Source organism: Culex quinquefasciatus, chromosome 3 (assembly GCF_015732765.1).
Source record: "Culex quinquefasciatus strain JHB chromosome 3, VPISU_Cqui_1.0_pri_paternal, whole genome shotgun sequence".
Lineage (NCBI taxonomy): Eukaryota > Metazoa > Arthropoda > Insecta > Diptera > Culicidae > Culex > Culex quinquefasciatus.
This window is the reverse complement of record NC_051863.1, coordinates 32,628,852-32,647,507: the sequence shown is the minus strand read 5'-3', so window position 1 is coordinate 32,647,507 and position 18,656 is coordinate 32,628,852. Positions and strand designations below refer to the sequence as shown.

The 18,656-nt window shown below is 33.1% G+C and overlaps 1 protein-coding gene across 5 annotated transcripts in view; it reads right to left on the bottom strand.

Moving 5' to 3' along the window:
• Positions 1 to 18,656, bottom strand: part of LOC6045170 (furin-like protease 1) — a 454,649-nt gene that overhangs the window by 301,064 nt on the left and 134,929 nt on the right. Inside the window, exon 2 of one of the 5 annotated variants that reach the window (XM_038263921.1) lies at positions 4,681 to 4,748. The exons of the other annotated variants lie outside the window; for them this stretch is intronic. The gene's annotated coding sequence lies outside the window, so the exon portion shown is untranslated. The remainder of the gene's footprint in view (positions 1 to 4,680; positions 4,749 to 18,656) is intronic. 5 annotated transcript variants of the gene reach the window in all.

Genomic DNA, 18,656 nt, shown 5'->3' with positions numbered 1-18,656 from the left:
CAAAGTGACGGAAGCGCCGATACATGGACAAAAAAATAATGAAAAGGTTTGGTTTTTTAAAACATTCGATCACTTGGCAGAATTTTGCTGGTTGAAATGCTATTCTAGGTTTGACGTTTGTAAAAAAATGCATTTGTTTACAAATACAAATACTTTTGGAAACTCACCCAAAAAAATGAGTTTAGAACGCCATTTTGTGCAGCCCACAATGCCTGACTTGTATACCTTCACAGATCCTCAAAATTCGATTTCAATCATGAGATATTGAAAAAAACGCATTTTTGTCACTTATCATATTAAAGAAGTTTCAATCTTGTCGTGCTATCTTGACACATTCTAAACATTGCTGTGAATACGACAACTGGCCAAAGGGATTTCAGGTCTGAATGCGTTTGACACACGTACAAGCCCGACAATCGTAAACATTTGTAATCACAACTCTGGACTCCGGCAATCAAAGTCAACCAAACTTTGGGGCAATTCACAGAATATCAACCACACAAAACTTGTTTGTTATTGTTTACATTGTTTATTCAAGATCAAACATTAAAACGCGTTTTTCTCGGAACGTCAAAAAGTGACGTGCGACAAAATGGCACGACAGCGTCGAAATATAATTTATTTCAAAAAATAAAATCTGTGGAAGGTAAAAACTTTGCCATTATTTCTTTTTTGAAAAGATTAAATCCATAAGTTTTTGAACACTCTTTTATGAATTGAAAAAAAAAAAACATGGCACTATCTAGATATCGAATGAAACATCGAAAAGGCAGTCTGAAAAGTCTGAAAACTGAAAAATGCAAATATTTCTCATCATTGTGTCATTTGTTTGCGCTGCGAGTGCAACCACCTTCATCCTAGCAGGACCAGCTAAAAACCTCCATGAACAACGTAGTTTTTTTATTTTAAAAATCAAATTTTATAAATCTTTTCACAAAAAAAAATCGATCGGTCCCACGCATTTTTGCGTTAAAAATTAAAAATGTACAGAAATCTTTTTACAAATTATGTTTGCACGTCATTTAAGGATGCTTCCCGCCTGCTGAATTCATGCTGACATTTTTTCCCCCGTTTACTATTGGACTCGTCGTTAGATTGCTGTACGTGCACCTGGGTTCACAGGTTTTATTGAAGCGGCTCTGGTGCCGTGTCATGTTTGCAATTCGACGTGGGCCTGGACGTGAGCAATGCTGCACCATCGAACGTGAAGTGTTTGCGAGAAACGCGTAAGACACGGTTTGATTTCAGCACTTTTCTGTGATTTTTACTCTGATTTTTGTTTTACTTGTTTAAACTACAAAACATTTTAAAATTTTTTAGCTCTACTGTTATTTTTAATTTTGTATTATTTTTTAATTTGAAAAATTAGGAGACCAACAGTAAAAGGTAACTAATAATGAAATTAAATCTATAACAATTATTTTATAAAAAAAAATTACGCAAAATGGCTATCAATAAAAAGCTTAAAAAGTATTGAAACGTTATTTTTTGTGTCAAGATTGATACACATTTAAAGCCAGTAGAACAAGATTTAGAGTAAATTTGGCAAATTGATGAATTATGCTACAAAATTTGAAAAAAAGGTTTTTTTGTAAATTCTGTTGCAAGTTTTTGCTCTAACCTTGGGGTCAAAAGGATTGAATGGGAGAGCATCCAAACCTCTTTTTACTCCAAGAAACCTGGGGTGAACCCAGGAAATTTGATGTTTTTTTTATGAAAAAAACAATTTCCAATAAATTTCGTCAAAAGTCATTTTTTCACATAAAATTTCGTGGGGAATCGATTGACATGAGTAATTCTCTACGAAATCGGTCTTTTTTCTTCAATTTTAATTTTTGTATTTTTTAATCCGACTGAATCTTTGTTGGAGCCTTCGGTATGCCCAAAGAATCCATTTTGCATCATTAGTTTGTCCATATAATATACCATACAAATTTGGCAGCTGTCCATACAAAAATGATGAATGAAAATTCAAAGATCTGTATCTTTTGAAGGAAGTTTTTGATCGATTTGGTGTCTTCGGCAAAGTTGTAGGAATGGATACGGACTACACCGGAAAAAAATAATACACTGTAAAAAAAAATTGGAGATTTTTTTTTATTTAACTTTTTATCACGAAAACTCGATTTACAAAGAAAACACTATTTTTAATTTTTTTATATGTTTTAGATGTTTTTTTCTCACAAAAACAGCCCACCATTTTTCAATTTGAATATCTCAGCATCTAATGGTCCGATTTTCATTGTTAAAATATGAAACACTTGTGAAATTTTTCGATCTTTTTGAAAACAATATTTGCAAAATTTTCAAATCAAGACTAACATTTTAAAGGGGCGTAATATTGAATGTTTGGCCTTTTTGAAATGTTAGTCTTGATTTGAAAATTTTGAAAATATTGTTTTTGAAAAGATCGGAAAATTTCACAAATGTTTCATATTTCAACATTGAAAATCGGACCATTAGTTGCTGAGATATCGACATTGAAAAATGGTGGGCTGTTTGGTTGAGACTTAGAAAATATCAATTTTCCTGTTTTTAAACCTTTGCACAAAGTCCGAAGAAGCAAAATATAGAAAATTTTCTCAGCTTTTCAAAAATATTTTTTTCAAAATTGGGCAAACATGTGCACTCATTTTAAAACATGAAAAACTGCGACTATTTTCAAAAAAGTCACTTAAATATGGATTTAACTTGAAAACGGTGCACTTTATCAAAATTTCACTGCTGTACTTTTTGATTGCAAATTTGATTTTACATCGAAAAATGAAGTTGAATAATTTTTGCGACCAAAATTCCGATTTTTTGAAAAAATCAGTATTGATTAAAAAATTCATAACTCGGTCAATGATTTTTTGCACAACCTGGAAATTTCTGAAATGTTGGCATTTTATGTCCTCTAAAACATGTAAAAAAAAATAAAAAAAAAATAGTGTTTTTTTGCAAATGAAGTTTTAGTGATAAAAAGTTTAATAAAAAAATCAGCAATTTTTTTTACCGTGTCTTATTTTTTTCCAGTGTAGTCCGTATCCATACCTACAACTTTGCCGAAGACACCAAATTGATCAAAAAATCCCTTCAAAAGATACAGATTTTTGAATTTTCATACATCATTTTTGTATGGCCAGCTGCCAAATTTGTATGGTATATTATATGGACAAACTAATGATGCAAAATGGCTTCTTTGGGCATACCGAAGGCACCAAAAAAGTTTCAGTCGGATAAAAAAAAATACAAAAGTTAAAATTGAAGAAAAAATACCGATTTCGTAGAGAATTGCTCTGCTGAGAAAATTATATATAGTTTGCTATTTTGAACTTTGTTGATACGACCCTAAGTTGCTGAGATATTGCCATGCAAAGATTCACAATGTTAATTCAGAAACATTCGTGAAATTTTCCGATCTATTCGAAAACAATATTGAAAAAAATAAATAATCAAGACTAACATTTCAAAATGGCGTAATGTTGAATTTAAAACCGTAAATATTTAAAAAAAAAGTGCAAAATCTAGAGAATTCTTATTATTGCCTATTTTTGGATTGCGACATTACAAGTCGTGGTAATTCTGCTTTTGTAGTTCATTGCAAATTGACTACAACATTTCACATCACCAGTTAAGCGCTGATTGGAAAATTCCGGTTCACCTGCAAATCTATTTCGAGAATTTAATCAAATCGATGAAACCATCTGCCTTTTCCATCGCCAGCCCATCAATCAAATGAAGCCCGGTGGAGGGTGCCACCGCCAGCAGCAGCAGCAGATGTTTTTTAGATAAATTGGCGGGAAAACGCGCGATGCTCCACGCTGAAAAATCGAACCAATCGATCAAGCCGATTCCATCCCCGCGGGCAGGCAAATTAATTAGTTGTAGTAACTTGAGAAAAGGCCACCTCACCGCTGTACAATTTTCGAGCGGCAGCAGGTTTTTCCAGATTGATCGCCAACAGTTTCGGTGTGTCAAAATTCGTAATGGACTGGAATTTTTCCACCGCGATGGGAAACGGAACTTTCCGATTACTTAATCACGGTGGGGTGGAAAATGTCGCTGGCGCGCACTGGTGGAGGGAAAAATTGGCACCATTTGTCATAGCTGGGAAACAAAAAAAAAGCCCCCCTTCAAATGGGTGCTCTCTGTGGAACATGAACTCATTAGTAGTTAAAAGGGGACGTGACGCGGCGGTCAGAGCTTGTAATTAGTACGGGGTGGGTTTAGAAATCATCAAACAATTGTCTCGTGCCCGGTGATTTGTGTGCCAATTTAGCAAGGCGAGGAGGCGAAACTAAGCGGTGATTAACTTGGTCGGGTTGAATCCCAAATTAGTATCGATTTTCAGTGGCGTGTCAACGAGACCTTGGCTTTGTTGCACGCAAAGGATTCGGTTTGGTTGAATTCAGCAAAAGTCTTGAATAAATTCATGGCGAAACAAATCCTAGCCGCTTGAATTTGGTAAATGTTTTACGTTTCATTTCACAGAATAAAAACATTGCTTCTAGCGTTGATCTTCGTCATCTGATTTACTTGTAAAAATGCTGACGCACAGATAAATCCTAACCAGATGCTCAGAGCATTTGGTGAGAAGGTTTAACAATTTGTATATTTCAATTGTTGGTATTTATTTTGAGATACCTTGAATGAGTGAATTCAACCAACATGTATACCTATAATACAAACAAAAATTACCATGCAGCCTGTTATTGATCCATTCCTTAGTATGGTTTAGCCGAATTTTTCAAAGACAACTGCAATACCTGTAATGAGAAGATAAAAAAAAATAGTTTTTGTTGATATTTCTGGAAAATTTAAACATTTTATTTTTATAATGAATTAAAATGTTCTTGAATTTAATTAATTTATTCAACGTACATGATCAATTTTCCATATTGATGAAGATTCTTCAACCCTATCAAATTAAATCAAATTATTTTCTCTAGAGCATTGCCTTGGCGTTCTAGATTGCGAGATTCCTACTCGAAACTAAGTGTCCGAATTAGAGGGTGACGAGCGATTCCCGGGAAATTTGGTCGAGACTCCCGGGAAATTTTCAACTTATAAATATTGAAGCAAAATTATATAAACTAATCAGAAAAACATTTGAAAAATTCAAAATTGTTTTGAACAATGAATGTTTGATATTCAAGTTCGAATAAACCAATCCTGCTCTTATCTTCTTATTCAGAAACTGTAAATTTTAACTTGTCAAAAATTATAAAAATTATAATTGAGAGAAGCCAAAAAAATGTTGGACCCCAAAATTTACCATAAAAATATATAGCAACACCCCAGAAATGAAATAAAATGTTTTATTTTCAAGTATTTTTTTTCTAAGAGTTAAGTTCAATGCCCATATCTTCTCTCGAGCATAGCAATCTTCATAATGTAGTTTTTTTGTGAACAAATGGATTTTCCTGATAATTGTAAATCAAATTACGAAATTCCCGATACCGGGAAATTATATATTAGCTTTATTAGTTATTTTTTAACAAAAATTTAATAACAATTTTATGCATCTTTTGAAATATCACTAAGTGCGAATTAAGATTCGTAAATATTTTAAACTACAATTTTGAATCTTAAAAAGCTCAAGAAACGATTTTGTATTTTCAGATTCAGAAAAAAAATCAAAAGGTTTTATTTAGTTCCTCAAAATAATGAGGCTACTAAAATTGAATTAGTATGATTTATTTGTATATAAATTCATTAAACAGAAACAAATTTATAAATTTTCATTTTAAATTTTGACATTATTGGCAAAATTAAAGAAAACTCCCCAGTCCCGGGAATTCCCGGGAAATGGCTAAATTCAGCTCTCGATTCCTGAGAAATCGAAAATCTCGAGAAAAAAATATTAAAAAAATTGAAATAATAATCCTTGGCCTCAACATTTGAATGAAAATAGCAGTTTATGCAACAAGTTGCAAAAAGAGGATTTTTTCAGCACGAGTCGTACATTTATCTAACGAGGTTCACCGAGTTGGATAAATACGAAGAGTGCTGAAAAAATCAAGTTTTGCAACGAGTTCCATACAACGTTTTTTGTAATTCCGAAAAACACCCTTTGGACAGAATTATAGGACAAATGTCCATGCATTGAGTCAATAAATCTTTTAAATCAAAAAAATGTTGAAAAGTATAAGTTTTCCTAACAAGTGCTAAAAAGTTCAACTTTTCAGCATCCATTTCAGAACTGAAAAGTAGAACTTTTCAGCATTTGTTTTGAAAAGGGTTACTACATATTCGATTCTGTTATTTTTGGTACAGAAAAGTAGGCTGTTTCGTCGTTCAAGAATGACAGGAAAAGTAAGTAGTTTCACGACGGAATTGCAAAAAAGTGTTTTAAAGTGCATTTTACACCTGCCCAGTTGTTTTGCAATCATTAGTTTTCAAAATATCCAAGTATTGAAGAAATTTTTTTTTTCGCCGAAAAAAAAACTTTTTGCTGTGTTGTACATTGGAATTCCACAAAAATTGAAAATATTTTTGATCGATCCCAGACATGCTAAATATGATTTTAAACGCAGGAAAATGCATTTCTAATTGTTTTCAGTTGGTTAGACTTCTATTTCATTTAAAATTTTGATGTTTTTGAAAAAAAAATTTGTGCCCTGATTTTTTTAACCGATTTTGGAAGGGGGGGGGGGAGGGGGGCGACATAAACTTTAAAAAATATTTGCAACTGTACACAAAAAATCACTTTTTTGCAACCAAATCTTATTTGGCTGATCACATTTTTTTTAATTTCTGGAAAACCGGGACAAAATCTAAAAAAAAAAGCCCGGCTTCCCGGTTTATGGAAAAAACAGGGAATTTGGTTCCGGGATAAATGCACTAGTTTCAACACTTAGAAAAAAGCTGGAAATTTTAAATCGTCACTCCGTCAAAATACCTTAGAAGTTAACAAAGTTAAGAAATATTTGCGGACCTTTTTAAAAAATGTACTTTTTAAATTTCCCTCTCATTTTAAATATGTCTGAATCTAGTTTTTTTCATCCATTTCAATTTTTTCTTGTTAATCTTTTTTAACAACATGTTTAACGGTGCACATCAACCAGAGCTTTTGCACCATGATTTTTGTTACAGAATTTTCAGTATTTTCCAAACAACGGTAACTATCGATATATTTTTTTTATTCAGCCCATAAAGTACTGTCTACTAAGCGATTTACAACAAAATTTGCATATTTTTAGAATCAGATTGTTGCAGGATTAGGTCCGTAAGTTTGTCCATTTTGGAATAAGAAGCCAACAACTTCCTTGGTTGGTGTGCACTCTTAAGGGGTTACATACATGTGGAAATTCAAAAATTTCATATTTCAGAAAATTTAATAAATCCACTAAAAAGATGATTTTCAATCACTCCTGAAAGTTTCAAAAAGATATTTAATGATTAAACTGAGTAAGAGACGATTTACGTTAAAAAAGTTGCCATGCGCAAAGCGAACTGTCGAACTTTGTGAGCGTTTTTCTCTGAACTCCGAGTTGATTTACGGGTGCCACGATATCTCGAGATGGGGTGGACCAAATTGGCTGAAATTTGGGGTGAAGACTCTTAAGACATATTCCGTGTGCATGACGAAGCCCGATTTTGAAGTTTTGCTTTAAAAAAAAATACAAAAATCTTAAACTGGCGCTTTTTTATATGAAAAACATAAACATATTTTTATCTTTTTTTCAAACAATTTTTTCGAAAATCGGGCTTCGTCATGCACACAGGACCGGTTTAACGAGGCTTCACCAAAATTTTGAGCCGATTTGGTCAAAGCAGTGTGGAGATATCGTGGCACCCGTTTTTTGAAACTGCTAACTTAAAATGGCTATATCTCGGCAATGATACAACCAAATAACTTCAAATTTATTTTGATATTAGTTGAAAATGTGTATTTTAATGTCCTTAAAACATAATTTAAAAAAAGTCTAAGTGTGTGCCCCAACCAACCTCTTACATTTTTGTCGATTTACATGTATGTAACCCCTTAAAAGAGAAAAAAAAAATTATGAAAATGTAAAATTTCGCAGTTTTATGCAGAAATGAATAGTTTAGTTGAAGTTTTTTGCTTAGTAAAGGATTAAAAATTCAATATATCAATAATTTTTTTAAAATATCATTTTCCTAGAATCTGTTGGTCTTTTCCAATATGTGGTATCATAATTCAAAATTTGTTCGGTACCCTATTTGATTGAAATAACAAAACCAAACGATTGTATAACTTTTTTGAATAAAAATTTAATCATCAATTTTTTTTTTGCTTCCTAACTTTTGGGGTCCCCCAAAATTTGTAACGGAATTTACATCGGCCTAACTGATAGTTAGAATACTTCTAATAGTTCACAGTGAAAAAATAGTGGTTTTTTTTTTGATTTTTTGTGTCACAAGATAGCACATAAGCCGCAACCTCTCGGAATAGCTGAAATATTGATGTCAGAAAAATGTGTTATTTTGCATCGGTAAACTTGTAAATTTACATCGCTTTCAACATACGTTATTAAAAAGAAATAAAACGCCATAAAATGAAAAAAAAATCTTAATTTATATTAATTTTAACTTTGCAAAAATGGCTCTTCTTCAATAAGGGAACCCTTGCTTAAAAAAAATATTACACAAACGTTTCTTCTGTTATCTAAACTTCCACTGATTAGGATAAGGTTTAGATCACTGGCAGTACCAGGAAGTAACTTAAGCGGGGAACGTTCTCATTTCTTCGAAAGAAGTTTACTTTAGATTTGTCCAGGTGTCATTAACAAAGTGGCCCTCCCTCTCTTCTGTCAGAGTCTGAACACGCTACTGGTTTTGATTCTTTTTAACATAACAATCAATATCAAATCAATTGACAGTCCCATTGATTCATTCATTTCCGATCCCAGACCCCCAAATATGGCAACAAAAATCACTTCATGGAATGGAGCTCGTTTGATGTTTCCAGCTTTTACAACAACCGTCAATCAAACGTCACAAAAAAGGTACAAGTTCTAATTTTGTCACAATGGCGCTCATTGGGAACCTTTTTTTGGGTGCTCGTTTTGACGAGTACTTACGACGAACAAATTGTGTTGGGGGGAACATGCTTTGAAGTTTTTGCCATTTTTCATCAAAAGTAAACTTAAAATAAACAAACGTGTTTTTGGGTGAATTTGATTAATTTCGTAAAATATCCGTAAAATTTAAACTGTAAAGTTATCCTGAGCTTTCCCATGCAAAATTTTCCACAAATTTCCACTACAAAAGCACAAAATGTTGTCGAGTACCAAAAGCAGTGAACCGTAAAGTTGTGTCCCTGCAGCCAACACGTGTCGTTCGCTACAGCTCAACGGCCATGCGTTCAAAACATGGCGAATCTCGCCAGAGCTTATGGTAATACCTTGCAAACGGTGTGGAGTAGCGGCAGCACCTGACCGACCACCTCTGGATCTGGATGGTGTGTTTCAAACGCGTCGAAAGCTGCGTGGGTGACGATGAGATTTATTTGCAGCACAGGCGTACACAGCGCTTTCAACACATTCATCCCCTGCTGATGCCGTCCACAGGCCACGTTTGCAGCACCAATTTCCGATTTAGTGCTTCGATTTACAGCACCCGAGATACGACACACACTGTGGTGTGCTTGCATAAGTTGGTTGGCTGAGGGATCACTGGGATCTGCGGAAAAGTTACTGACCAAATTTGAAAAAATTAAAAATACAAGAATCAAACTCCAAAAGGGTATCAAAAAGTAATACTTTTCGATACAAGTGCTGAAAAATTGAACTTTTCAGCGCTGTTACCACCCTACAATCCCACAATGCCAGGATCGTGACCCGGGGAAGGTCACCGCCGCAGCCAGCAGCTATCAACGACCGGCCAGTCCGCCGCGATACACCGAACCGCCGGGGCGTGATATAAGAGCTTGTAATAGGCTTTCCATTCGGGTTTAGGGCGCAAGATTTATGATTCCAGGAGAAGGTGTATGAATGTACGCATCAGCCTCGCTGTACTTGCCTCGTGTTATCGACATGACCTGGGCTCGGTACTACCAGGTATCCGGGTGTCATCACGGTCCAGCAGCCACCGACGGAACACACCCTTCTCGGTGAGCCTTCCGGGAAGGTTTCGCGCGAAGACAGATCGACTCCATTAAAAGTAATTGGAATTCTGGAAAGTGTTCGCGAGTGTCGACACGGCACGTTGAAGGATTAGATGAACCCGGCTGATGTTGGATGCCGTTGATGGATGGAGTCGCGGTTTAATAAATTAACTGGAATTTAATTAGAGTAAATATTTTGCCACGGCACACGTAAAAGTGTTGCTTCTGAATAATCAGTAGAAATAAGCAATCCAAATAGTGTTGTGGTAATTCTACAGAACTATGACAACAAAGCGCATTCAAAAGCTTTTAAAAACTTTCCTCAAAACAAATAACAAACGACCGATTATCCGTTTAGCAGCGTAAACTAAGCGAGTAAACACAATCGGCCAAAACAGTTCTCCGAACGGTTGGTTGGTTTAAGCCGGATAATTGCTGGCCTGGAAAGCCCAAATAGTCGTTACAGTGGAAAACAATCGTTTCACGAGAATTTGCGGTAGTGAATTTATGGAACTCAATATTATATACGTGATATTGAGCTCCTGCATGGATTGGAACTATTACATTTATTCTCGTGTCTTTAGCAAATTTGTAGGAAGAGTCATACAAAATGAACACGTGAATTTTCTGAAAAAAACTGTATCATGAGATGCGATTTTCTGACCGATTTGGTGTCTTCGGCAAAGCAGGATTTAAAATAAATACCTACCTGGGAAAAATCCCGACTGTTTTCATTTGACTTTTTAATTCACACCGAATTAAGTTTAGTTCCAGGTCAACTGGGAACACTTTTGGACTCGACCTTCACCGATTTGGACCAAACTTAGAACATTCACCTATCCATTGTTAACAGAAATCCAAAGTTTGGTCCTCATTGGACCCTCCCTCTTTTTTTGGCACCGTCTCCCTCTTTTTTGACGATTTTCTAAAAAAACTTTTTTTTCTTTTAATCATAATTTTGCCTCTACAGTACGGTAACTGTGCGGTTCGGTAACTGGGAGTTTTTTTTAACTGGGCTGCTTTTTAACTGGGCGCTCGATAACTGGGCCGTAGCCCAGTTAAAAAGCAGACAAACGTCAAAAAACCAAAACAAAACAAAATGACCAAAGGGGTTAATGGAAAAAAAAAACTTTTGTTTCATTTCATGTTACAATTAAAGCAATATGAAAAGTAAGCATTGTAAATAAATTTGAGCAACTTTTAAAATATTATGCATCGGTGGTCCCCTCGTTATTTTTTTGTTCAGCCAAGTTAACGAACAAAATTCAGTGACTGGGCTACGTTCTCAACTTCTGTATTTGAGCAAAAGACGTTATCAGGTTGCATTTTATAGAAAATTGTCGAAAAAAATCTATAAATGAGCAATTCCAGCCCAAAACAAGATTTTTTTAGGTACATTTTTCTCGACCCTCTCCGACTTCAATGAAACTTTGTAGACATGTTATCCTAGGCCTATATAAGCCATTTTTGTGTATATGGAGCCAGTTACACTCGATAATGATATTTGAGAAGGGCGTAAGTGTTTTAAATATTTTTGTAAGTGGTCAAAGACAACTTGTAGGAAATTTGACGGGCTTTCCGAAAAAAAATACACTGGAAGAAAAAAACACTCCACTTTTATGAGATTTTTTGATTTTAAAGTTTAAAAGTCAAATTTGAAGGTTTTAACAATTTAGAATACTATACTATACTGAAAAAATATTATGTTTTCATTTATGAGCAATGTAATTAGCTTATATCTATAAGCCCATACATCCAATTGAAATGTGGTCAAAGACAAACTTATGGAAAATTCGACGAGCTTTCGAGACTGAAAAATCAAGTCTATCATATAGAAATCGCCAAAAACTATCAAAAATCCTATTTTTTCAACATTTTTATTTTTAAAACCGCTGTAAATTCACAAGGATTGGACCTAGGACAATGGTCAATATGGAGACTTTTATGTAAAATTGTCTGGAAAACCGACTCTCGTGTTCGGTTTTTGAAAATTTTGACGTTTAGAGCACTTTTCATAAAAACAGCTTCAGTAAATGATTTTTGTATTTTTTTAGGTGAAATGCTCCATCCTGCATTTTTCGTGATTTAACGAAAAAAAAATCGTGGGCTCACCTTAAAATTTGACTTCTAACCTTGAAATTCAAAAAAATCTCATAAAAGTGGAGTGTCTTTTTCTTTCAGTGTATTTTTTTCGGAAAGCCCGTCAATTTTCCTACAAGTTTGTCTTTGAACACTTTTTGATACGATGCAACGGCTTCGAAATACAGCAATATTTAAATTACGAAATACAAAAATATTTAAAACACTAACGCCCTTCTCAAACGTCATTATCGAGTGTAACTGTCTCCATATACACAAAAATGGCTTATATATGCCTAGGATAACATGTCTACAAAATTTAATTGAAATCGGAGAGGGTCGGGTACAACCGATTCCCTATTTGACATGGAATTGCTCAAATATAAAATTTTAACCCTTAAATGCCCCTAAATATTATATTTTAACGTTTTGAGTATTAAAATTCTGTTATGACCAATTCCTAAAATGAACTGTTGGTGAGATACAGCGATTTTACTGAAAAAGTAAGATTTTGCGCAGGAGTTTTACATTTTTGAAAAAAAAAGTCAAATAAAATTTTAGGTATCATTACAAGATGTAAAATTAAATTTGCAATCATATATAAGTAATTCTCTAGGGACCATTCATAAACCACGTGGATGCTTATCTGTTACCACCTCCCCATTTTTGTATGGATCGTGGACAATCGCTGATCTGATCTTCCAATATCTAAATAAAAAATACTTTCAAGATTTTTAAAAGGACCTTAATATTTGAAAATGTCTTAATTTTGTATAAAACGGAAATAATGTTTTAACAGAAGCAGCCAACGGAAGAGATTTTATGCATGATTTTTTTAAAGGTAAATTGTGTAAGGGCCAAATATTGAATATTACGCCCATTTAAAATGCTAATCTTGACTTAAAAATTTTCAAAATATTTTTTTTGAAAAGATCGGAAAATTTCACGAATGTTTCATGTATTAACATTGAAAATCGGACCATTAATTGCTGAGATATCGTCATTAGAAAATGGTGGGCTGATTAGGTGAGACTTAGAAAACTTCAATTTTCGTGTTTCTTTTTCTTTAAGCCGCTTTATTTCATTTACCAGAGGTCCAATCTTCAATGTCTCTTAGACAATTTTATAGCAAATTTTCTGAACTTTTCGAAAAAAATATTTTTAGAAATGGTCACTCATGGTCACTATTTTTAAAAATAAAAAAACTGCAAATATTTCGCTATAATCAAACATTCGGTGGCTATATCTTGAAAACGGAGCCCTTTATCAAAAAATCTGTAAAGTACTTTTTGATTGCAATTTCAATTTTGCATTAAAAAGTAATGTCAAACTTGTTTTTGCATAAAACTTCGATTTTTTCCAAAAATCACTATTTTTTTCAAAAACTCTTAACTCGGCGGCAAATTTTTTGACCATGTTTCTGTATGGCTCAAAAGTTGCGGATTTTTGTCCCCTAAAACATATCAAAAAATCTCGAAAATCAAAAAATACGTATTTTGGGAAATTGAGTTTTAGTGAAAAAAAAGTTGATTAAAAAATCTGCAAATTTTTTTTTCCGTGTACCTATTTTTTTCTCAAAAGTCCTCAACAATACCTGCAACTTTGCCGAAGACACCAAATTGATCAGAAAATTCACTCAAAAGTTACAGCTGTTTGAATATTTACATACCATTTTTGTATGGACAGCTGACAAAATTGTATGGAGACTTGTATGGGTGAACCAATGACACAAAATAGCATATTTAGTCATAGGGAAGGCCCCCACAAAGTTTGAGCCAAATAAAAAAATACAAATAAAATCCATTTCCGGTTTTGGTAGAGAATTGCTCACATGCTTTTTGATCCGCTGTAGAGACATTCAGCCTTTGAATTTTTGCATAAAAAAGAAAATTCCTTCCGAAAAGCTCCACGAGCGCACTTGATTCCACGAATACCGCGAAAAGTTCCAGTGCCCCGGAGAGGATCGTTCGTTCAAAAAAAAACCACTGCTGCGTGTTGGCTCGAAAATGCACGGCCCGGGCGACCTATCCCAGGAACTCGCAGTCAAACCGTGGCTTGATTGAGGTGTTGGGTAAAATGTGCTCAACACCGCCGCCCAAGTTCCGGAGCACGGGGTACGTAAAGTTCCGCGCAAACAATAAAGCATTCAAATTGGAGCCGCGATTCTTCAACCAAGCTGGGCAGTAGCGGGACTGTTCACCTAGCAGTGTGATTTTCAGTAAATCATATTACTTTTCCCAACATTGATTTAAAAACAACACGTTTCAGGTAGCTCAATCAATCGCTTTCCCAGCTAGCCGGCACTAATTGCAACCGTTACCGTTTCACGGTTTTTCAACCTTCCACTAAGGGCTTCCCCCTTCTCGGCATGAAACGGGCGATGGAGTTTGTTATGGTTTCGAATACGTAATGGCTTCATTTTCCTTTCGAGTGCTTTCGATTTCAATTTTTCTTCTGGGCTATTAGTTAAGTTGGGCGAAAGTTGACACCGTGGATTGACCATGGACTAGTGGCAACTTTTCGACTATGATAACGTTGATAATTTAACGCTAAACTTCCCTTATTTTTTAAATCATCATAAAACGGGCCATAATCATTAAGATTTTTTTTTTAATATTTTTGTAAAACAAATCATACTTTTATTTCAGCTTGACATTTTCGCAACCCCTTTCAAATTTTGTCTAAAAAATGATATAATTGAAAGTAAAAGTAATACTTTCTCAAACGGTACTTCTTCTTTTATATATCAAATTAAATTCTATGAAATGTTATTGTCATTGCAATCTAACAAGGAATAGAAATTAATTGATCAACAAAGCTTTTCACATACATTTTCTTAAATTTTGTATTTTGAAATATTTAAAATTTTCAAAATGCGAGCTTAATTTTTGCCAATTGTAGAAAATCTCATAATTTCCGCTAAAAATAGGATTTCCAATAACTCCAAAAAATTTCACGAAGATATTTCATGATAAATGTGAGTAATAGACAATTCAGGCTTAAAAATTTGCCATGCGCAAAACTAAAGTAATATTTAATCCACCAAGATGATTTTCAATGATTCTCGAAAGAACATGTACAATGTACATTGTACATTTAAATGCTCTGAAAACAGATCGTATAGAAGTTAAAGTGTGTGCTCATACCAACCCCTGACTTTTGTGACGATTTACATGTTTGTAACCCCTTAAATTAATGTCAAGATTTTCAAACCAGCTGGCTTTAATCGTATGAAAAATCATACTAACATCGAAAAATTATAGCTTTATAGCGTTGTTTACAAAAATACGTATTTTTCCTGTATTTTGAAAATGCAATGTTTCTAAAAATATACTCAAAATTATTGTTATGGAACATGGGTATCAAATGATCGGAATTTTTCATACATTTCAAATGTTATAGTTTTTCTGTACAAAACTACGTATTTTTGAAAAAATACTAATAAAATAGTTTAAACAATATGCATATCAAACAATTACGATTTTTTCATACACTTCGAAAGATATAACACAAATTTTTGAAAATAATAAAAAAATTCACAAAACAACGTATTTTTGAAAAATATACTTTAATTTTTTTTCACAAGATGAGTATCAAATGCTAGGATTTTTTTTATACATTACCTTCAAAATAACAACATTTTTTAAAAAAACTAAAAAAAATCGCAAAACTACGTATTTTTGAAAAAATACTCAAGGTTTCAGTTTTTCAATATGGGTATTAAATGATTGGGATTTTCACACATTTCGAATAGTATATAATTTTTTTTAAATACTTGAATTTTTCCCAAAACTACGTATTTTTGAATAAATGCTCAAAATTTCAGTTTTTCACGATATGGGTATCAAATCATCAAGGTATTTAAATTAACTTCGAATGCTGAGACCTTTTTTTTAAGTACTCAAAATTTTCACAAACTACGTATTTTCTTAAAAATACTCAAAATTTCAAAGTTTCAAAATTTATTACATTCGAAATGTTTGAAAAAAAGTCCGATATATTCCGATACCCATGTTGTGAAATTTTGAGCATTTTTTTTTTTTGAATATACGCGGTTTGTGAAAATGTTGAGAATTTTTAAAAAATATATATGTTATTACATTCGAAATGTATGAAAAAATCCCAATCATAAGAACATTTCCAAAAATCGAAATTTTTTATTATTTTTTTTTGAAAGATACGTAGTTTTGTGAACATTTTCAGTATTAAAAAATGTATGATATTCGAAATGTATGACAAAAACACGATTATATAATACTCATATTGCAACAACAATTTTTTTTGCGTTAAAAAATAGCATTTTCAAAGTATAGAAAAATATTTATTTTTGTAAAAAATGTCAACTATGATTACAATGGATTGCTGCCATCATCCTGACTTCAGAACACTATATTTTTAATGTTTTCAATAATGCTTTAAATAATTGTTTCGTAGAAAATTGCCATAAAAAGTGAGGTAACTTTGATAGTCAATAGGGAGAAACTTGAATTAATTGCGTCAAATTGATCTTTAGTAAGGTTCTTTCAATGCTTCGTTTGAAAAATTCACATTTAAATGTTTGTTTAACTAAGTTTATGAAATTTTAAGAATATGTTTCTTAGTTTGAGGTTTAACAAAAAAAAACATTACAGGCCAAATTTTTCTAAAAATTGAATTTTTCACAAGAAAATCCATTTTTGTCGCCAACAAATTACTTTCGAAGCAAGATTATTATTTTTTTTTTCTTAATTATCACTTCGGTTTACGGTACTAATTAGTAATATGCAATTTTTCCTAACTTTAATATTTGGTAAGGTTATGGTAAGGTACCGATCCAAGGTCAAATAAATAATTTTAAAAATTGAAAATTATAGACAATTTTCGGAACCAATAAAAAAAAAATAGTACAAGGAGGATTTTTTTAATTCAAATTAAGTCTATTTTCCGATATATTGTACGTAAAAGCGAACATAATTTTAAAACGATTAGTATGTCCGTATTTTACAACTTTACATCCAATAATGACTAATGAATTGTTTTTCGAGTGCAGGAAAATACAGTTTGAATAGTATCCAATTCATAGCTCTTTAAATTTTAAAATTCATTTGCAACAATATTTTTGCTTTCTGATTTTTTCGACTTTCTCGAATTTTTACTTAACATCTTGGTATTTTTTTTTTAAATTCATTTTGGCGTTTGACCTGTTTAAGACGTTTTTTAAGTTTTAAAGATCTGAGCAACGGCATTTTTACAAAAAAAAACACTTCCAAATTTATTATTTATATATTCTCAAAAGTTTTAATTGTAGAAAGTATAAGTGTTGAAAAGAATTTAGAAAAAAAATCAGAAAGAAAAGGCAAAATTCAAAAAAAATATTTTGATTAAACAAAATTTGATTGCTAAAGCAAACAACAGTTTCTAGTTAAATTTTGTGTAAATATAAAAAAAAGGTCCTGATTTTCGGCTCAATAATCAGAAACCACTCGAACGTGTCAAACGTGTTAAAAAAAAAAAAAAAACAAAATCACAAACCATTTTGATTGATTTATTGATTTAAATGATCAAAACAGACTGTTTCGAGTCAGCTAAAAGCGACATGGCGCAGCCTCTCTGAGCACTTCGCTGTACTCGCTGGTGAGAGAGGAAGAGCAAAGAGAGAGTATTCAGTGGCGATCGGTGTGGAATTGACAAACGATAGGGATCGGTCAGAGCTGTTTTTTGTCGCGTTCGATTTGTGGATTTATGAATGAGTCTTTTTGGAGCAATTAGGACCCTTCGTGAACAAAATGTTTTTATGTTTATTTTTTTACTTAAAAGTTAAACTTTTATGCAAAAAACACGGGATGTTTTTTTTGGATTTCGATATTTATGAAATTCACGTTACACGCTGTACCAAAACCGGATTCATATTCTAGCTTGCCAAACTGATCTAAAACGTGTTTTTTTGCTCTAAAATCACGTTTTAGACCAATTTTGAAGACACTGTACCTTTTTATAAGGGCAAGCTAGCACCAGACTATTTTGGGGAAAGTTGAGCCCCTTTTAGAGCAACCGAAAGTGAATCCGGTTTTAATGGAGCGTGAAACGTGAAATTTAGAAATATCAATATAAAAAAAAAGGTATTGTCATACAAATTTCCAAAGAAAATTGAATCGCCTTGCGCAAAGTAAGCACTAAACCAATCGTTCCCAAACTTTGGGAAGTTGTTTAGGACCCCAAAAGAAACTGAAACATTGCTGTGCTGGAAAATCGATTTTGATATTACACCCTATTGTAACATTAAGAGCTCTTCATAGGAGCATATTTGATCTTACTGGATACTGTTTTTAATCCTATCGTATAAAGTTAAAAGAAACCATAACTTTTCGTTCAGTGTTAAGGGCCTCCCTCAGTCTGTCCGAAAAGCTTTGAATTTCCACCGAAAAGTGAAAGCATCGAGCAAACCCATTTAATTAACAGCCGCTTCATAATCAGCTTTCAAGTCATCCCTCGCACCAGGACTACCGGCTAGAGGGAAATCTCTCCTCATCGCAGCTTCCGTTGT